Source organism: Hyperolius riggenbachi, chromosome 8, assembly GCF_040937935.1.
Source record: "Hyperolius riggenbachi isolate aHypRig1 chromosome 8, aHypRig1.pri, whole genome shotgun sequence".
Taxonomy (NCBI): Eukaryota; Metazoa; Chordata; class Amphibia; order Anura; family Hyperoliidae; genus Hyperolius; species Hyperolius riggenbachi.
In genome coordinates, this window is record NC_090653.1 from 61156728 (window position 1) to 61179517 (window position 22790).

The following is a 22790-nucleotide window of genomic DNA, read 5'->3' on the forward strand; positions in this document are numbered from 1 at the left end:
TCTATAGAAAATCTGTTTGCAGTGTATAGGGGGATTCGATCCCTCTTTGATCAGATTTGGATCTGCTTGTCACATTGGGTGGCAATCTATGCGTGTATGGCCACCTATATTTATGGTAGCAGTGGCGTCCTAAGCAGGATACAATGATACAATAACACGTGTAAAGCGCTTTTCTCCCATAGGACTCAGAGCGCAAGGATGCGCGGGAGGGGGCGGGGGGGCTTGAGGTAGGGGGCACTGGGTGTTACCCTGGAAGGGGTGAGACCAGGGCAGACGTGATCCCAGGCTCCACTTACTGTTGGAGAATCTGGGGACATGGGGAGGAGGAGCCAATATCATTCCTCCCTCCCCATGGGCCCTCCCCTGTGTCCTCCTGCAGAGTAGGGCACAGCAGTGCAGCTTGTGAGTGATACTCACCTGAACCTGCTGCATCCATGGCCCTCGGCAGCCGGCCACTCAATCTACTCTATTACATGTGACATGCAGAGATGGGGCGGGCAGAGAGCAGCAAGCTGCCCGAGGAGCATGGACCCATCTGGACCAGGTTAGATTCAGACACAAGCCACACCCTACTCTGCGGGGGGACACAAGAGGGGGGCCCATAGAGAGGGTGGGAGGAATGATGTCAGTCCCCCTTGCCTTGGGGCACCACTAGATCACCAGGAAAGCAATATGGGGAAGGGGGTACCACTAGACCACTGGGGATGTCAAATGGGGGAAACCACTAGGGGGTGTCTATAAATAATCAGCACCGGGTGTCAAACACCCTATGCATGCCACTACCACCCTAGTCAACTCCGGTAAGTACAAAACAAACTGCAGCGTAAGGTCGGCCAGAAAAACATTACAATTGGTTCTAAACTATGCGGTTTCATTTGGACCACTGCTTTGTGAACTGACCTGAACTCTTGCACAGGACAGAAGGAAAACAGAGAGAAATGCACTCTGTATGCATTTAGAGAGTTTAGCCTGTCTAATGCCCCTCATCTGTGACTAATCACAACTGTAATTTGAACTCTCAGCTGTGTCAGCTGGCTGCCTTGGCAGAGCAGCTAATTTGTAAACACAGGATGTTAACCCCATGCCTGTTTCCATGAAAGCAGGAAATAGACACTGCAGATTTATTGCAGGATTTGTATCAGATGTAACAAAGAAATGTTTTTTTTCTTTAAAGGGCATTATGCTGTTGCTTATCTTAGAGCAGAGAGGAAGTTCTGGTCTGCTTTAAGACAACAGAGAAGGTCGGTTTCGGGTACACAGCGCTGTACGTTCTGTTGAAAGAGCCCGATTAAAGATTAACTCCAGCAGAGTGTAATTTGTGAGCGGTATCGGTGGGTGAGATCACGCCAGGAACATTTCCAGCGCAATAGTCCTCAGCTTTTCCACAAATGCTATCTGGGGTGGAATTCGGTAAATTTAGCATCCACGAGACCAGATGTGTTTTCTTAGCCCAGAAAGTAAAGTTTAAATCTGGAGATCTGACGAATAGCAGCCTGACGTAACTTCGGTTCAATGTCCCGAGGCGAAGAGCGGTCATGTGACTCCTGCACAGAAGAAACTCAGCGACTCCGCCCCACCTTCCTGTATACACACCCTGCAATCACAACAGGAAGAGGCACATCTAGTGAGTGAAAACCACAAACACACGTACCAATCACACCCAGGAGGCAAAACACAAACACATGCACACCTTAGAGACCTGCTGCACTATGGTGTGACTACCCAGCTCACAAAAACTAGGTCACCAATAGAGAAAACCTGAAGCGAGGGCTTAGCTGCCTGCAGATAGCTAAAGACGGTGCTCCCCCTCTCCCTCCCCGCCCTGCCCGGGAAAGCTAGAAAGCTAACTACTTACAGCCATAATTAGAAAGGCTGCTACGTGTAATCCTTCAGTCCATTGTCCCTGTACAGCCATGCTACCTCCTTCTATCCAGCACCCAGGGCTGTAGTGATGGGTCGTTCGCGAACGAGCCGGCTCTAAGAGCCGGCTCTTTGCTGCGAACGACAAGAGCTGGTTCTCAGTTTTGAAAGAGCCGATGCCTCAGCCGCCCCACACAGCTCTGATTTGCTGCGTAATAAAGGGCGCTGAGGCATGCTGGGAGATGTAGTCCTCCTCTTGCAGCTTGTAGGAGTGTATGGGGCGGAGCAGAGCAGTAGCAGGAGGGATTGCCCCAGTCAGAGAAGCAGTCTGGAGTTGTCATGGAGACGGGGCGGGGCTTTTAGGCCTCGTTCACATCTGCTGCGCTGAAAAACGTGTGAAAACGTGTGGTAAAAACCGCATGCGCTTGTGCGCGCTTTAGTGCGCGTTTCTGTGCGTTGCGCTGCGCTTCTTTAAAGCACGTTTTGCTTGTACCAGCAGCAGTTGTCAATAAAACTTTGTTTTTGTATGTAAATGTATTTTCTTCTCCAATTAGGGGTAAAAAACGCATGCGCTTCTATGCGCTTGTACGCGCTTCTATGCGCTAAAAAAGCGCACCCATTCACTTGCATTGATGTGCGCTTTCCAGCTCAACGCACAGAAATGCATGCAACCCTACGTTTATGTAACGCTGCTCAGCGCAGCGCATAGATGTGAACCAGCTACATTTAGTTACATGGGAAAGTAAATACATTGCTGATCGCACAGGGCAGTGTGCTGTAAAAAGCGCACAGAAACGGCCCTGATGTGAACGAGGCCTTACTCCGATTCTGAGTGGTGTCTAGTGATATTTAATGAAGAAACGATTCAGAGCCGTAAGAGCCGGCTCTTTAATGGGAGCCGATTCAGAACAGCCGATTTTTCGAGAAGAGCCGGAATTCCCATCACTACTGGCTGGTTCTGTCATGAAGCAAGGTGAAACACTTGCATCAGGTGCAGAGATTTGTACGGTGAGCGAGGTGAAGAGGTCATCATTGGGAAAAAAGCCGCTTGTTGTGCTGTGTGAGGAGTCTGACAGCGAGTGAGGAGGGGGAGGCAGGAGAGCAGCAGTGTTTCATTTGAATTAAATGAATCAAAGTAAATAGTCAGATGCTGTGCGATTATTCCAAATCGGGAAGGGGAGGAGGAAGGGGGGGGGGGGGGCAATCCTCACAGGTTTGCATCAGGCAGCAAAAAGTCTAGGACCAGCCCTGCCAGCACCTATCAAATTTGCTGTGCTGTTGTTATTCCTTAACCAGTTTACATCCTAACTACAGTATATTCACGTCATAGCAAGTGGCTCCTGAAAGCCACCTGACGTGAATATAAGTCACTTTGATTTAATGAGCACAGCGGGCGTGCTAGCACGCTCCTGGGCTCATTAACCCCTATCCCCCTAACTACTCTATACCAGCATCCCTGCCATGGGGTTCGATCTCCCCACCACCTGCCCGATCCCCTGTAATTAACCCTCTTCCTCCCCCCTCCATGCTGCGATTGGGCTGGGCAGGGCAGGATTAAAATGTTACAATCTTTACCTGACCTTGTTCCAGCGCCGATTGCGATCCTCTCCCTGTAGTCCCGCTGTCAGCCTCACTATGCTGAATGAATCGGGTCCCGGCTTGATGACGTCATCAAGCCGGGACCAAATCCGGGCAGCATAGTAAGGCTGACAGCGGGACTACAGGGAGAGGATCGCAATCGGCGCTGGAACAAGGTCAGGTGAGAGCTTGTGACTTCTAACACTTCCCTGCGCCTATCTCTGCGGGAGGGGGGGGGGGGGGACTCGGGAGACACCTGGCACGTGGGTTTTATTTTAAAGGGCCACACACCTGGTTATCCCCGTGGTGGGGGCACACAGTTCCTGGGGGAGGGATACAGGGGCATACACCAGGCTATCTGGGGGGGGGGGGGAATTAAAAACCACACCTGGCCAACTATGGGGGGGGGGAGGGGATAAATGGCTACATCAGGCTAACTCAGGTGGGGGTAGACAGAGGCACATCTGGCTACCTGGGGCTCGGGAGGGGTACATCTAGCCAATTATGGGGGGGAGGGATATACAGGAACACATCTGGCTAACTAGGGGTGGTGGGGGGATACAAAAGAGCCACATAATTGCAGGTAAAGCCAGGGATACAAAATGGAAAAAAGCACCTTTATTTTCAAATCATATCTTGTCGCCATACATTGTACTAGGATTATAATTTAAATGTTGTAATAACCAGGACAAACGGGCATATCAAATGTATGGGTTAAATCTACAGTAGCTCTTATTATTTTAAAACTATAATAGCTGAAAACTGAGAAATAATAACTTTTTTACATTTTTCTCCCGTTATTCCCTTTAAAATGCTTATAAACTAAAATAATTCTTAGCAAAAAGTATCACCCAAAGAAAGCCTAATTGGTGGCAAAAAAAAAACAAGGTATAGATCATTTATGTGTGATAAGAATTGATAAAGTTATTGGCTAATGAACGTGAGGAGTGTGAAATGCAGAAAATTGCTCTGGTTTTTAAGGAGGAATAACCCAGGGACGCGAAGTGGTTAAAGGGAATGTCCAAGCAAAATAAAAAAACGAGTTTCACTTACCTGGGGCTTCTACCAGCCCCATGCAGCCATCCTGTGCCCTCGTAGTCACTCACTGCTGCTCCAGTCCCCCGCTGGCAGCTTGCCGACCTCGGAGGTCGGCGGGACACATTGCATACATTTTTACGCATTCCCGCTAGTCCAGGAACATCAACACATACATTTTATGCGTTACTGGTTCAATGCGTAAATTTTTACGCATTGAACCAGTAATGCGTAAAAATGTTTGTGTTAATGTTCCTGCAGTAGCGGGAATGCGTAAAAGTGTACGCAATGCGTCCCGCCGACCTCCGAGGTCGGCAAGCTGCCAGCGGGGGACTGGAGCAGCAGTGAGTGACTACGAGGGCACAGGATGGCTGCATGGGGCTGGTAGAAGCCCCAGGTAAGTGAAACTCATTTTTTTTATTTTGCTTGGACATTCCCTTTAAAGGATAACTGTTGCGAAAAATGGTAAAATTTAAAACACATACATAGTTACATAGTTACATAGTTATTTCGGTTGAAAAAAGACATACGTCCATCGAGTTCAACCAGTATAAAGTACAACACCAGCCTGCTCCCTCACATATCCCTGTTGATCCAGAGGAAGGCGAAAAAACCCTTACAAGGCATGGTCCAATTAGCCCCTAAAGGGAAAAATTCCTTCCCGACTCCAGATGGCAATCAGATAAAATCCCTGGATCAACATCATTAGGCATTACCTAGTAATTGTAGCCATGGATGTCTTTCAACGCAAGGAAAGCATCTAAGCCCCCTTTAAATGCAGGTATAGAGTTTGCCATAACGACTTCCTGTGGCAATGCATTCCACATCTTAATCACTCTTACTGTAAAGAACCCTTTCCTAAATAAATGGTTAAAGCGTTTTTCCTCCATGCGCAGATAATGTCCTCTAGTCCTTTGAGAAGGCCTAGGGACAAAAAGCTCATCCGCCAAGGTATTATATTGCCCTCTGATGTATTTATACATGTTAATTAGATCCCCTCTAAGGCGTCTTTTCTCTAGACTAAATAAACCCAGTTTATCTAACCTTTCTCGATAAGTGAGACCTTCCATCCCACGCATCAATTTTGTTGCTCGTCTCTGCACCTGCTCTAAAACTGCAATATCTTTTTTGTAATGTGGTGCCCAGAACTGAATTCCATATTCCAGATGTGGCCTTACTAGAGAGTTAAACAGGGGCAATATTATGCTAGCATCTCGAGTTTTTATTTCCCTTTTAATGCATCCCAAAATTTTGTTAGCTTTAGCTGCAGCTGCTTGGCATTGAGTACGATTATTTAACTTGTTGTCAATGAGTACTCCTAAGTCCTTCTCCAAGTTGGATGTCCCCAACTGTATCCCATTTATTTTGTATGGTGCTAGACCATTAGTATGTCCAAAATGCATGACCTTACATTTGTCAACATTGAATTTCATCTGCCATGTATGTGCCCATATAGCCATCCTATCCAGATCCTGTTGCAATATGACACTATCTTCCTGAGAGTTGATGATTCTGCACAATTTTGTATCATCTGCAAAAATAGCAACATTGCTCACTACTGCATCTACTAGGTCATTAATAAATAAATTGAAGAGCACTGGACCCAGAACAGACCCCTGTGGGACCCCACTGCTAACAGTCTCCCATTTTGAGTACGATCCATTGACCACAACTCTTTGTTTTCTGTCCATTAGCCAGTTCCCTATCCATGAACACAGACTCTTCCCCAGTCCTTGCATCCTCAACTTTTGCACCAGACTTTTGTGGGGAACAGTGTCGAAGGCCTTTGCAAAGTCCAAGTATATCACATCTACAGCATTCCCAATATCCATATTAGCATTCACTACCTCATAAAAGCTGAGCATGTTAGTCAAACAGGACCTGTCTTTAGTAAACCCATGTTGATGCTGAGAAATAAGATTATTTTCTACTATGAAGTCATGTATAGTATCTCTTAGTAACCCCTCAAATAGTTTGCATACAACTGATGTTAAACTTACAGGTCTATAATTTCCTGGATCAGATTTTTTGCCCTTCTTAAATAATGGGAAAACGTGGGCTGTACGCCAATCCACTGGGACTCTGCCAGTTGCAAGAGAGTCACAAAAGATAAGATAAAGGGGTTTATCTATTACTGAACTTAATTCCCTTAGGACCCGAGGATGCATGCCATCCGGGCCAGGTGCCTTGTCTATTTTTAATTTATTTAGTCTTGCCTTCACTTCTTCCTGCGTTAAGTATTTAATATTACAGTTAGAAGATTGAGACTCTTCTGCCTCTGTAGTTTGCAACAGTGCTGTTTCTTTTGTGAAGACAGAAGCAAAGAAAGCATTTAATAACTCTGCCTTACCTTGGTCATCCACCATTGGGTTCCCATCCTCATCCTTTAGGAGTCCTATACAGTCAACCTTTCTTTTTTTAGAGTTAATGTACTTGTAAAACTTTTTTGGGTTAGATTTGATATCCTTAGCGATTTGTTTTTCAGCTTCAATCTTTGCCTGCCTAATTTCTTTTTTTACAATTTTTATTGCACTCCTTATAATTGCTTAGTGCAGCCTCGGTCCCCTCCTGTTTTAAGACCTTATAGGCATTCTTTTTCCTCTTCATTTTATCTTTAACCTTTCTATTCATCCATAGAGGCCTTCTTTTATTCCTAGACATTTTGTTTCCATATGGGATATACATACTACAGTATTGATTGAGTATAAGTTTAAAAGCTTGCCATTTCCCTTCAGTGTCTTCCCCTTGTAGTACATTATCCCAGTTCACCAAACTTAGTGCCTGCCTAATTTGAGTGAACTTTGCTTTTCTAAAATTCATAGTTTTAGTGGTCCCGCTGCCCCGTGGCCTATCAGTCACCAGATCAAACGTTATCATGTTGTGATCACTATTTCCCAAATGTTCTTGAACCTGCACATTTGATACATCATCTGGTCTATTAGAAATGATCAGATCCAGTAACGCATGCCCCCTAGTTGGTTCAGTTACCATTTGAGTCAAGTAATTGTCCTGTAGTGCTGCCAGAAATCTGCTGCTTTTACCAGAATGGGTAGCCTCAATACTCCAGTCAATGTCTGGAAAGTTGAAGTCGCCCATAATTATGACCTCATTTTTACCTGCAGCTTTTTCAATCTGCTGTAGTAATCGCAGTTCTGCAGCTTCATTAATAAGAGGTGGCCTGTAGCATACCCCAATAAGCAATTGGCAACTTTTATTTCCACCATGAATATTTACCCAAACGGACTCCACATCTTCGCAATCTTCCTCCATCTCATCGTTGAGGACAGCTGTAAGAGAATTCTTAACAAAGAGACAAACCCCTCCACCTTTTTTCCCTGTTCTATCCCTCCTAAACACATTGTATCCTTTTAAATTAGCTATCCAGTCATGGCTTTCATCCATCCATGTCTCGGTTATTCCCACAATGTCATAGCCTTTGTCATTCAGAATGAACTCTAGTTCGTCTATTTTATTTGCAAGGCTCCGAGCATTGGTTACCATGCACTTTATATTTTTACCACCACATTTTCCAATTTTGTTTACATGAAATTGGCTACTTGACTTTTTACCAACCTCCTTAATCTTTACACTGTCCCCACCCCCCTCTCCACCCTCCATAATGATAGGTTCCCACTGTCTTTTTACCTCATCTTGTCTACGTATTGAGACTTTATCCTTCGCCTCCCCCCAGATCCTAGTTTAAAATCTCCTCCAACCGTTTAGCCATCTTCTCCCCCAATGCAGCTGCACCCTCCCCATTAAGGTGCAGCCCATCCCTGCTGTAGAACCTGTAGCCGACTGCAAAGTCTGCCCAGTTCTCCAGGAACCCAAACCCTTCCTTCCTACACCAATTTCTTAGCCACTTATTTAACTCCCTAAGCTCCCTCTGTCTCTCAGATGTAGCACGTGGCACTGGCAGTATTTCAGAAAACACCACCTTGGAGGTCCTTGCTTTAAGTTTATCTCCAAGTACCTGAAAATCCTTTTTGAGGACCTTCCATCTCCCACTAACTTTGTCATTGGTGCCAATGTGTACCATGACAGCCGGGTCTTCCCCAGCCCCACCCAGTAATCTGTCAATTCTTTCCGCTACATGCCGAACCCGAGCACCCGGGAGGCAACAGACTGTACGGCATTCGCGGTTTCTTCAACAGATTACCCTATCTGTGCGCCTAATAATTGAATCCCCTACCACCAGTACCTGTCTAGCCTTAGCTGCACTCCTATTCCCTTTCTCGTTACAGCAGTCTGCCCCTTGGTTGCTAAGGAGCACATCCTGCTGCAGCATTGCTACTCCTGAATCATCCTCCCCAATATTACGCAAACAAGCATACTTATTAGTGAGGGACAACTCGGGACTAGCCTCCCTGCCACTTTTTCCCCTACCCCTTCTAACTGTGACCCAACTAGCGGCTGCCTCTGCTTCTTGGTCCGGCTGTACTCCACCCTCCTCATCTTCAACGGTTCCATCCAGTGTCTGGATCGTGAGATCCAAGCTCTTCTCCATGTTGTGTATGCTTCTCAGTGTTGCGAGATGCTTATTTAGCTCTGCGACTTCCGCCTCTAACTGAGCAACACGCACACACCCAGGGCAACAGTAAACACCCTCAATCCGCTGATCAAGGCATGCATACATGTTGCAGGATGTACACTGTACAGCATAGTCCAACATGATGACTTTTGTGTGGGGAAAAATTATTTAAAGTAAACTGTGGCGGTAAAAGATGAAACGGGAGATTGAGTGTAGCTGGGGAGGAGGAGAGGGAGAGTAAGTAAAGTTGGGGAGTGTGGGGAGTGAGGGGAGGAGAAGGGGGGGAGGGGGCGGGAGGGGGGAGGAGGGAGGAGGGGCGGGAGGAGTGGAGGTGGAGTGAGTGAAGTTGGGGTGGAGTCCTCAAAATTTAAAGACTACACCACAGCGTGCCTAGCACATTTTAACCAATGCAAAAAACCGCAATATTGATTGAAGGTTTTTTTTTTTTTTTTTTTTAGTCCTTACCTACTTCCTCTCACCACTCTCTTTGTGCCTGTGTTGTGACGCCTGTTTTTAACGCCTATGCCACTTGTGTCGCAGCCACTTAGTGAGCAAGCCACAGACTGAGCAAGCTCAGTACTGAGTCCTGAAGCTGACCAAATACCTCCTGTTGCAGCTAGTCCCTCCCCCTAGCCAATTGCCTGCTGCAAAACAAACTAGAGGGAAAAGAAAAAAAAATTGTACTTTTAAAAGCTGGCACTTGCTGCTTAATATCAGATGAACCACAACAGACAATCCACCAGATATTGCAGCAGCAAAAAACAATATACAAATAGCAATGTAATATAATTAGTGCTCACAATTCCCAGCAGTGAAGTGAAGCAGCCCTTTACCAAGATACAAATACAAAGTATGTTTTATTCAGAGTATAATGAGCTTTAAATAGTTTTTTTTCCCTATGTTGCTGCCATGTACAGTAGTCAGTAGAAATCTGATGGAGCTGACACATTTTTGACTAGTCCATCTCTGCATGGGAGATTCTCAGTATTTAATTGTTTCTTTACGTAAGCACTCCCTGGAAAGGTTCTATACAAAGATGCAGCCCCCCTCCCCCCCCCCAGTGTTTGCACACTGTTCTGGCAGTTGGACTGAGCAACTGTCATTCACTAAGTGCTTTTGAGAATAAAGAAAACACTGAGAATCCCCTACGAGGAGATGGGCTAGTCCAAAACTTGTCAGTTCTTTCAGATTTCTTCTACATCCTGCAAGTGACAGCAACATAGGAGAAAAGTAATGTATGGCTCATTTTACTCTGGAAGAAATGTACTTTTTATTTACGTGTTTTCATGTATCTTAGTTTTAAAACATTTTTGTGATAGCGGTCCTACAAAAGTAAGCAGTTAAAAATCTGATAGACCGACAGGTTTTGGACTAGTCCATCTCCTCATGGGGAATTCTCAGGGTTTTAGAAAGGTGTCATGTTTTCACAGGTTTAAAAATTCACAGATGGAGGTGGGTTCACATTGAAGGTTCCGATTGAACCCACAGCTGCAGAAATAAAAGCGGTCATGATGAATAAAATTCTTACCTAACCATAATTTTGCTTGAAAAGAAGTGTCTGCTCCTTTGTCCAGCCTAGACTGAGGAAAGAGGAGTGTGGCTTCACTGCCCCAATATCATGACTGGTATGTTAACCCTTTGTCTGCTTCCATGGAAGCAGGAAGTAGACATGCTGCAGGTTTATTGCAGGATTTGTATCAGCTGTAACAAAGAAATGTTTTTCTGTAAAGGTTATCATGCTGTTGCTTATGTTTTAGAGCGTAGGGTGGTCGTTCTGCCGACAGTTGCACATGAGTACAAGCTGTCGGCAGACTGATAAGACTGTTTTTGACTGATCGGCCGAGCGGATCAGTTTGCCGACAGCTTGTACTCATGTGCAACTGTCGGCAGAACGACCGCCCCGTGGGAGGGTCTGACGGACCCGTCGTTTGAAAAAATATAGCGTGTGTACGCGCCTTAAAGAGAAACTCCGACCAAGAATTGAACTTTATCTCAATCAATAGCAGATACCCCCTTTTACATGAGAAATCTATTCCTTTTCACAAACAGACCATCAGGGGGCGCTGTATGGCTGATATTGTGGTGAAACCCCTCCCACAAGAAACAAGAAAAGTATGTACTCCTGGCAGTTTCCTGTCTGTGAACCTTGCTGCATTGTGGGAAATAGCTGTTTACAGCTGTTTCCAACTTCCAAAAAACCATGCAGCAGCTACATCACCTGCCAGCAGTAAAAATGTTCCCTGGAGTTCCTCTTTAAGACTGATTAGGAGGGATAAATCATGAGATACGTTGTGTGACACAGCCCTGAGATTAGGAGCTATGGTACACTGAGCAAGCCTATGGGCTAACTTGAGTTTTTGATTTGATATATGCAAAAATGTCCTTACACATTTAGGACCTGTTTCCACTTGAGGCAAATACCTACGTGAAAACGCTGCAGATTTAACAGGCGAGTCAGATGGGGAATTGCTGCCAGTTCGGCAATGGCTTGCTGTCCTGCAGTGCAATTCTGGACGGCATGATGCAGTTTCCTGCAGCGTGTACCTGACTCCCTATAGTTGTGTAAGTGATTCAGATGCATAGGACACACGCCCGCTCACCGCTAAGGGCTTATTCACATTGATGGCTGAACTGTGTGATCTGCTATGGAGTGAGCTGTGTAATGAAACTGAAGAAAGTGCAACAAAGGATGTACCGCCTATGGCACCTGCATCGCATCATCCAATCATCCAAATCCGCTTTAGTTTACCTTCCCTGCAGGATCTTTACACTAGCAGGTGCAGAAAGAGAGTGACTAATATTGCCTCTGACTCCTCCTGCCGTGCACGCTCCCTGCATCTTCCTACATATGTCTACAGGGGTGAGATTCCGTTCAGTTGCAACAAAAACTTCCAGACACAGGAACAGCTCTTTCCTTCAGGTGGTAGTTATGCTTAATGCAGAACCATGCTATAGCTGCTAGGACTGGAAATGAAAACTTCTCACCCTGCTTACTGCCACTATAGCTTACATACTGTCATTAACTTGTAATACAGTATATATACTGTCTGTCCTTGTATTGTTTTGTTTGCGTTTGTTAAGCAAAAGTCAAATTCCTTGTAAGTGCAAGCTTATTTGGCCAAATAAATTGATTCTGATTCTGAATGACGGTGTTGTTACAATGTGTCAAGGCTGTAGTATCTTGCACAGTGGCGTAACAATAGGGGTTGCAGCACCTGCCCATGCGCAGGGGGATCCCGGGGCCATTTTGGGGGGCAGGAGGGATCACAGCATGAGGAGAGAACATGGACACTCCCTCACCTTGGGCTCTCCCCTCAGCGCTCCACCTCCAGCATCCATTGTTGGCAGCAGTGGCAGGCAGGAACACATACCTCCATCCGGAGGTTCCGCTCTCTAAGTGTCTGACGCCACTTCCTGTTTATCAGGAAGTAGCGTAAGGCACTTTGAAATCAGACCTCCGCGGTAGAACACGTGGAGGTATGTGTTCCTGTCCGCCGCTGCTGCCAATGATTGATGCTGGAGGGGGAGCGCTGAGGGGAGAGCCCGAGGTGAGGGAGTGGCCCCCCTCCCCGCCGATGAAGGATGCCATGCTCTCCCCTCATGCTGTGACGTGTGACCCCTCTTGCTCCCCAAAATGAACCTGAGCAGGCTCCAGGGGCGCCCATCCAAATTTTCGCAGGGTGGGCCCGTGATTTCTAGTTATGCCCCTGATCTTGCAGTTGTCTTGTGCCCATTCAGAAGTACATGAAGAGGCCAAGTAGCATACCCCTGTCCATACTAAACACTGGACCAACTGCTGTCAACTGGCCACGAGTCTTCCCTTACATAAAACATGAGCTATTTCTCAGTTTGTGCCGTATAGGATAAGGGCATTGACCCTGTACATTCACACTCCCATGACCGTCTCCTGTACTGTACACATTGGTGACAGGAAACAGGTCATATGACTTTCATGCGATGAAAGGGCCTATCAGAGTTTTGAGAACTATCATAGAGAAAGTCAGCGCATTTCCCAGCTGTGGTTGTTACGGGATAGTATTGAGTCACTTTCCCCGCTATGTGTGTAACTTCACAGACATGGCTATAGGGAAGTAGATGAACGTGACACAAAGATGAACGTAATTTGCAGTAAGCTAGTCGTGGGCCTCCTCAGACCCAGAACTAAAGAGCAACCAGGAAACACTGAACTCCTAACGTCTGGTTTTACACTGACTCACAGATACTGTCACGTTCTCTAATTACTATACAGTACAATTAATTCCATTTATTCCTGACATAGGGACAAGTCATCAAGACACAAGTGGAGCAGTAATTCAGAACACCCAAGTGAGGTGCCCATACATTAGCATGGTGGCGTAGTGGTTAGCACTGTTGCCTTGCGGTGCTTAGTCCCCAGTTCGAACCCCAGTCAGAACACTATCTGCATGGAGTTTATATGTTCTCCCCGTGCCTGTGTGGGTTTCCTCTGGGCACTCCGGTTTCCTCCCACATCCCAAAAACATACAGATAAGTTAATTGTCTTCTCCATAATTGGCCCTAAACCAGTGATGGCTAACCTTGGCACTCCAGCTGTGACAAAACTACAAATCCCATCATGCCTCTGCCTCCCTGAGCTATGCTTAGAGCTGTCAGAGTATTGCAATGCCTCACGGGACTTGTAGTTCCACCACAGCTGGAGTGCCAAGGTTAACCATCACTGCCCTAGACTATGATACATACACTACACGATACATATATAAACATACAGTATGACTATGGTAGGGATTAGATTGTGAGCCCAGATACTCTGTAGAGCGGTGCGGAAGATGTCATCATCGCTACATAAATGCTAAATAATATCGGGCGATATCTGGGCAGATCGACTATGTGACAGATCTCTCTCTGATTCAGTCCTCTTGCACACTACTGCGATTCCGATTTTTTATACGATCCGATTTTCTATTCCGATTAAAAAAAGTCCTGCATGCTGCTACGTTTTTTAATCGGAATCAAAAATCGTATCGTATAAAAAATCGAAAACTTGTGCAAGAGGCTTCAATCTGATCAAATACTGATCTGTTGCCTGCCCATAAACTGCAGACCGATTTCTGATAGTTTTCAACATCAGCCTATCGCCTCCATTGCCTGCCTTGCCGCCCCAAGTTTAAAAATGTCCACCTGATGTTTGTGCTTCCAAAAAATGTCACCTTTCCCCAGGCGTGATTTCTGGCCGTCACCAGGATCGCCTGTACCACATGGCACTAGGCATGTGTGTGACATCACACAAGCGCGTGGTACAGGATATTGCACTGATGGTGGGAGAGGCCAGAAATCACGCCAGCAGACAGGTGAGATTTTAAAACACTGCACAAGGGCACAGAGTATATGGCTAAAAGTTTTAGAGGCAGAGGATCTGCAGAACTGCCAGGCAACTGGTATTGCTTGTAAGAAAATAAATATGGCAGCCTCCATATACCTCTCCCTTCAATTGTCCTTTAAAGTGTAACTGTCGGGCATAAAATCAATAATCAATTCTTTATTTTTATCTGGTAAACAAGTAATAAGGATGCTAACCAGGCAATCCAAAAGTTAAAAATCACTATTACTTTTCTTGTTGCTAAATAATCATTCCCCAGTTTACCTGACTCTTATTTGGTACACACAAAATTCACAAAAAGGAAGTTGCAGGGCATGCTGGGTTGTCCTTTTGTGCTTCTATACTTTCCCCTCAGATTTAACTAATGCAGCCTGATTGGCTGAAGCCTCTTTCCCTCCTGTTTTCCTCTTCCACACCTCTGGCCAATATCTCATGCACTTTCTATAGTGGAGGGCGGGCAATGCATACACAATCAGGCAGAGGAGAGTAAGGGAGGAAATGACATCAGGATTGGCTTCAAAATAGCCACAGTTAAAATGGGAAATGCTAAGAAGGTTTTTCTCTTTTTTTACTGTAGAAAAATCACTAAAATCAAAACGTGGACAGTACAATAAATAAGTTATATAAGTAGAGCAAGTATTTATCTACTTATATATGTGTGTTTTTTTCTGAGATAGTATGGCTGACAGCTCTTCTTTAAAGGGAACCTGGGACAAAAGAAGTCTCAGGTTTCATACTTACCTGGGGCATCTTCCAGCCCTCTTGAGGCCGCTCGGTCTATCTCCTTCTCCCCGGGCCGCTACTGGACAGCCCCATACTCTGGCTGAGTCGCGCTTTGGGCTGCACATGCAGAAGTCCCAGGAAAGTATCAATCCTGAGACTTCTTTCATCTCAGCCACACTTTAAGGTCGATCAGCCAGCAAAATCGCTTAATGTATTGGCCCCTTTACGTTCCATAATAGCCATAATAGAAGGGACAGAATAGGAGCTAAACATAAAGGCTATGTGATATGCACAAAAGCTCCTGAGGGCGGCGGTTTGTGTGGGCGGTGGCTTAGTGCAGTAGCGGCTTAGTGTGGGTGGCGCAGTTGTGGGTGATGGCTTAATTTGGGTGGCAGCTTAGTGTTGTGTTTCTGGTGTTCTTTTGGAGAACCAGGAAAAGACGTACATACAATATATACAGTTAGGTCCATAAATAATTTGAACAGAGACAACTTTCTTCTAATTTTGGTTCTGTACATCACCACAATGAATTTTAAATGAAACAACTCATACGCCATTGAAGTGCAGACTTTCAGCTTTAATTCACTGGGGTGAACAAAACGATTGCATAAAAATGTGAGGCAACTAATGTGGACCTAACAATGTTATTGCTGAACAAACAAGGACCGACGTCACAACTATATTCTGGAGGATATTGCAACCTGAGAGCAGACATTTTTAAAAAATCTAGGCCAGGTTTGGTTGATCGCTTATGCCCTCCAATATTCTCTGTTCTTAGTTAACTAGCTCTGTGTCCTGGATTCATTTGTTAAATAGCCTCAGTAGTATGAAATCCTGCCAGGAGGAACATTGTGTGCAGCTGATATGAACATTCCTCTGACCGTCTGACCTAAAAACGTACTTTTCTTTAGTGGATGCATTTAAAAGTTCAGCTAGTTACTTCTTGCCAATTGTATCCTCACACTAACCCCCCTGACTTACCTACACCTAACACTACCCCTACCCAGGCATCGATATATCTCACAGGAGCCTATAGGCACTGATATCCTGCCAACTTAGACTTCACCCTCTATGAACCTACAAATCCCCACCGAAACACATCACAAATGTCCTGGCTGTCCCAGCTGTCACTTCTCCCTTACTTCCCTTCCCATCACAGGTAACTACAGGTGCCCCTTAGTATTAGGTAGCCAGAAGTACCCTCAATATTAAGTAGCTAGAGGTGCCCCCAAGTATTAGGTAGCTAGAAGAACCTCAGTATTAGGTAGCTAGAGGGGAAGCAGGAGATTTGGGCGCATGAGACAAGTGGACAAAAAGGGCGCCCCATTCACTCCCATTATAATTATCGTTTAATGGGCGCCGAACAGGGAAAAAAAAGGCGCTGGAGATTATCAACGTTTTACAAACGGCGCTGGAGATTATTAACGTTTTACAAACGGCGCCCGGAGATTTTTAAGGTTTTATAACTGTGCTTGTGATAATTTAACTTGAGCCCGTGACGAATAACGTTTATAAAGATACTAAATCACTATTTCTAAAACATTTCTAAAACATTATTATCCACCCCAAAAAATTATTTACATTTTTTTATTTACATTTTTTATTTATTAATGTTTGTAAAACATTATTATCCATAGGGGGTCTTAGGTTTAGGCACCACCAGGGGGGTCTTAGGTTTAGGCACCACCAGGGGGGTCTTAGGTTTAGGCACCACCAGGGGGGTCTTAGGTTTAGGCACCAACAGGGGGGTCTTAGGTTTAGGCACCACCAGGGGGGTCTTAGGTTTAGGCACCAACAGGGGGGTCTTAGGTTTAGGCACCAACAGTGGGTCTTAGGTTTAGGCACCACCAGGGGGGTCTTAGGTTTAGGCACCACCAGGGGGGTCTTAGGTTTAGGCACCACCAGGGGGTCTAGGGGTTAGGGATAGGTACAGGGAGGGTTTTTAACAAACGTAAATATAAGTTTCAGTTTAGAAACAGGGAAGATTAACGATTTAAGAATTGCCGATCTCATACACATTATTTAATGATTTATAAATTCTTAAAACACTATTTGTAAACAAAATTCTACACAATATTTTTATAAACGATAATACTGCTTATCGTTTACACCACGCGCCCTTTTTTCCCGACGCCCTTTTTTGATGTACGCAGCTAGAGGTGCTCCTGACTGAAGGGAGATCTCATCAGTGGAATGCCGAGAGCAGGGCGCGCAACCTCTCATTTACACTCTCATCAGGACTATTCATAGGGAAGGAGGGTGGCATTAGAGGAGGGGAGTGAGCTCCCTTTCCATTATCAGGCGTCTGTAGGCACAGGCCTACAGTGCCTTACAGTAAATCTGGCGATGCCCCTACCTACACCTAACACTACCCAAACCTAACCCTAACACTACCCTACCTGTACCTAACACTAGTAACACTACCATACCTGCACCTAACACTACCCTACCCCGAATCCCAACTCGCGATGCCCAACCTCAGCGCCACCCTCCCCCATCTGCCGCGTGACATCACACGTGCGCCACTCGTCTTCCCTCCACCCCCCCCCCCCCCTCCCAGTATAGCAACCCAGAACATCGTCAGTTACACAGGTCCTGATCCACGACAGGCGACATTAGTTGTGAATATTTATGAGCCCTACCACTACCCTACCCCCCACTCATGCCTAACACTAACCTTCCCCCTACATACACCTGACATTGATCAGGTGTAAGTCGGGGGAAGGTTAGTGTTAGGCATGAGTAGGGGGCACCAAATGTATCTGGTGTGTATCGCACCCAAATTACCCACTTCAGTGCCAGCCACATTGCTGTACCAACTCCTCTTCTCAGCACCTTTTTCCACTTACATTGTAATATGGATCTCTGCTTCTCCTATTGCGGTCGCACTCCTTAAAGCAAACCTGAGCGAAACAAGCAGTTTCGGTGCGCAGTCAGGGGCGCCGCGAGGCATAAAGCGAACCAAGCGGCCGCTTGGGGCCTCAAGATCGTAGGGGCCTCGGCGGCTTTGTGATGTCGGCGTGACGTCACTGTTTTCCCGCAGCCCCGCGGGGCTGGCAGAGCAGAGCAGGGCAGGGCTACGGGAAGATGGCCGCCGCCGAAGCCCTGCTCTGGAGACTATTTATGTCTCCAGTACAGGGCTTCGGGTGGCCATCTTCCCGTAGCCCCCCTGCATTCAATCAGCGCGGGAGATTGGAGGAGGGAGGGAGCTCCGTGGGAACTGCGCGCCTAAGGAGCCGGCCACTGGCCAGGAGAGGAGACAGGGAGAGAAGACTTCTGCCAGTGCCAGGTGAGTAAATTATTTTCTTTTTGCAGCCCTTATCTGCTGAAAATGTGCCCTAATTGCGTTTGATATCTGCTGAACTGTTCCCTAATTGCGTTTGATTTCTGCTGAACTGTGCCCTAATTGCATTTGATTTCTGCTGAAAATGTGGCCCTAATTGCGTTTGATTTCTGCTGAAAATGTGGCCCTAATTGCGTTTGATTTTTGCTGAACTGTGCCCTAATTGCGTTTGATTTCTGCTGAAAATGTGCCCTAATTGCGTTTGATTTCTGCTGAAAATGTGCCCTAATTGCGTTTGATTTCTGCTGAACTGTGCCCTAATTGCATTTGATTTCTGCTGAAAATGTGGCCCTAATTGCGTTTGATTTCTGCTGAACTGTGCCCTAATTGCGTTTGATTTCTGCTGAGAATGTGCCCTAATTGCGTTTGATTTCTGCTGAAAATGTGCCCTAATTGCGTTTGATTTCTGCTGAACTGTGCCCTAATTGCGTTTGATTTCTGCTGAAAATGTGGCCCTAATTGCGTTTGATTTCTGCTGAACTGTGCCCTAATTGCGTTTGATTTCTACTGAAAATGTGCCCTAATTGCGTTTGATTTATGCTGAAAATGTGCCCTAATTGCGTTTGATTTCTGCTGAAAATGTGCCCTAATTGCGTTTGATTTCTGCTGAAATGTGGCCCAAATTGCGTTTGATTTCTCCTGAAAATGTGCCCAAATTGCGCTTGTTTTCTGTTGAAATGTTGCACAAATTGCGTTTGTTTTCTGCTGAAATGTGGCCCAAATTGCGTTTGAATTCTGCTGAACTGTGCCCTAATTGCGTTTGATTTCTGCTGAAAATGTGCCCTAATTGCGTTTGATTTCTGCTGAAAATGTGCCCTAATTGCGTTTGATTTCTGCTGAAATGTGGCCCAAATTGCGTTTGATTTCTGCTGAAAATGTGCCCAAATTGCGTTTGATTTCTGCTGAAATGTGGCCCAAATTGCGTTTGATTTCTGCTGAAAATGTGCCCAAATTGCGTTTGTTTTCTGTTGAAATGTTGCACAAATTGCGTTTGTTTTCTGCTGAAATGTGGCCCAAATTGCGTTTGAATTCTGCTGAACTGTGCCCTAATTGCGTTTGATTTCTGCTGAAAATGTGGCCCTAATTGCGTTTGATTTCTGCTGAACTGTGCCCTAATTGCGTTTGATTTCTGCTGAAAATGTGCCCTAATTGCGTTTGATTTCTGCTGAAAATGTGCCCTAATTGCGTTTGATTTCTGCTGAAATGTGGCCCAAATTGCGTTTGATTTCTGCTGAAAATGTGCCCAAATTGCGTTTGTTTTCTGTTGAAATGTTGCACAAATTGCGTTTGAATTCTGCTGAAATGTGGCCCAAATTGCGTTTGTTTTCTGCTGAAATGTTGCACAAATTGCGTTTTTATTTTCTGGTGTCTGGGGTAACTGTTGATGCATTTATTATTTAATGGTCATAGTTGGCTATATTTGCTGTGCTACGGTTAAGCTCCGCCCATACAATGTCATGGCCACGCCCATTTTCGGTGTGGCGCGCTACGCGCGCCTCAATCGCCCCCACATCCATTTTTCCCCGCAAACAGCCCCTCCCCAATCCGCCCTTCTGCTCCACCCACATGTCATGGCCACGCCCACTTATGCGGGATAGCCACACCCATTTTTATAGGGCCACTTACTACAGTCCGCTTGGGGCCACAAAAACCTTAGCTGCACCCCTGTGCGCAGTGCTCAATGCCGAAAGTAGGAGCTGCCATAGCAGTAATGTTATACGTCACAGGGCACTTAACCCCCTTGGCGTTATGATTCTTTCCGGATTTTAGGGTCTAAAAGCTGTGCAATTTTGTTTGCACCCTTTCAGACCCTAAAACCTGGAAAAAAATCATGCAGCCTGGGAGATCTGCAGCAGTTTCAGAAATCGCTCACCTACCTGGCTCTAGCGCTGCAGTTTTTCCTCCATCCTCTGGGTGGTGCTGCAACTCATGACGACAGCCGGTGATCTCACCAGGAGGAAGCAGAGCCTTGGAGGAGAGGAAGAAGAATGGCGGCCGACGTCGGGATCCCTGGAAGATATGTAGAAACACTCCCGCTGCACGCACTGCTCTGCACACAGCCTCCGGCGGCTACCTCGAGCAGAGGTCGGGATTACCGCTCTGAGCTGCGGTTTTCCGCCCCGACCCTAGCTCGGGAATACCGTCAAGAAGGTTAAGGGTAATTCGGAGACTCCAGCAATCACCAGACCCCCAATTACCCCCCCCCCCCCCCTTCGAGTTGCTACGACTCGGAGGGGGAGTTTAGCGGCAGCAGATAGAGCCGTCATTCAGCTCCCCCTGGGCCCAGCTCACTGGTGGCGTACTAATATATATGCAACCTGAGACGGTAGGAACAAGTTCGAATTTACTTCCCTGGGGCTTCTTCCAGCCCCCCATAGCCTCACAGTTTCCTTCAGTTTCCTCCTCAGCCACTCCATTCTGTGGCTATGCCCCTCCCAAAGATCGCCGATTGCGCACACTCCCAGCCATTGAAGCATGAAAGTGGAGGCGCACGGCCAGGGCCATGCATGCGCAATAGCGAGCGAATGGTCCAGTTGGCAAGCTTTTGGAGGAAAACAGCAGCACAACAGAGCGGATCGGGGGTAAACCAAGGCACCTGTAAGGCTATTGGGGGATGGAAGAAGCTCCAGGTAAGTAAATTAGACTCTGTCCTCCCCCTTCATCTCAAGTTTACTTTAACCTATTACCTACCTAACCTATTGCTATTACCAGGCCATCCTTTTTTGGTTCCCCTGTATTCACTTGCTCCTGAGGAAGTGAATTATATTTCACGAAACGAGTCAAGCTGAAGACTGATTGCAGCTTTATTTCTATGTTTATGTATTAGATTATGTGTTTTCATTATTCCCTGTAGGTTGGGCATTTTATTGACTTGAACCATAAGCAAATAGCAAACTCAATAATGGCAATGTATCTAAAAAGGAGGAGCTCTCTATAAACTGGTTTTTTTATGTGATTTGTATTGTTCATCACTTGTATGAATAAAGATTTTTTTGTTAATTTGTAACCTATAGCCTCCCCCCAAATCCTTCAGTTCACTTATCATTAATACTTTGTTTACACGGCACTCTATTATGAAGAAGTGAAATATTTGAATGATATCCTCATCACTGCAGTGTGTTCAGTTTCATAGTGACTCACATATTACAAGCAGGAAGCTGCAAGGGAGTAACTGACAAGTGGGCGATTCCCCCCCCCCCAGCTATATCTGATATTACTGGGATAGTGACAGGAGCACCTTCTGGTTCCATATAATACTGTACATTATATAACACATGACTTCCCCCTGCACAGTATGGCTCATAGGTGGAAATCATAGCCTGGCATTACAGTACAAGAAACAAATATGCTGTATTACCAAAGGCAAAGGAAGGCAATTTTAGCTGTAGAACTGGATGTATCATTTATGCCTTCCATGCAGGGATATAACTATAGGGGGAGCAGCCCCTGCAAAAGCAAGGGGGATATCCAACTACTTACACGTCTGCTGTTCAATACAGGGGTCCATCCTACAGAGCGGGTGTTGATGTTATGGGTGGGAGGAGATCATGATGGCTGCACTTGTTATGGGTGGGGGGATCATGATGGCTGCACTTGTTATGGGGGGAATCATAATGGCTACACTTGTTATGGGTTCGGGGATCATAATGGCTACACTTTTTATTAGTGGGGGCTTCATAATGAATACACTTGTTATGGGGGGGATCTTGATGGCCACACTTGTTATGGGTGGGTATGGGGGCGGGTCATAATGAATACACTTGTTATGGGGGGGGGACCATGATGGCCACACTTGTTGTGGGTGGGAAGGGGGCGGGTCATAATGTATACACTTGCTGTAGGTGGGGGGTCATGATGGCTGCACTTGTTATAAGGGAGGGGGGTTTCATACTGGCTACACTTGTTATGGGTGGGAAGGGGGGCGGATCATAATGTATACACTTGTTATGGGTGGGGGGGGGGATGATGGCTGCACTTGCTATGGGTGGGGGTTCATACTGGGCTGGCTACACTTGTTATGGGTGGGACGATCATGATGGCTGCACTTGTTATGGGTGGGGGATCATGATGGCTACACTTGTTATGGGTGGGACGATCATGATGGCTACACTTGTTATGGGTGGGACAATCATGATGGCTACACTTGTTATGGGTGGAGGGGATCATGATGGCTACACTTGTTATGGGTGAGACGATCATGATGGCTACACTTGTTATGGGTGGAGGGGATCATGCTGGCCACACTTGTTATGGGTGGAGGGGATCATGCTGGCCACACTTGTTATGGGTGGAGGGGATCATGATGTCTACACTTGTAATGGGTGGGGGGGATCATGCTGGCCACACTTGTTATGGGTGGAGGG

At 46.1% G+C, this 22790-nt stretch overlaps 1 protein-coding gene across 1 annotated transcript in view; it reads right to left on the reverse strand.

The window, feature by feature from the left end:
* Positions 1–1503: 1503 nt before the first annotated feature.
* The window catches only part of MED29 (mediator complex subunit 29), a 165884-nt gene continuing 144597 nt past the window's right edge, over positions 1504–22790 (reverse strand). Inside the window, exon 5 of the mRNA XM_068250471.1 lies at positions 1504–1594. The gene's annotated coding sequence lies outside the window, so the exon portion shown is untranslated. The remainder of the gene's footprint in view (positions 1595–22790) is intronic.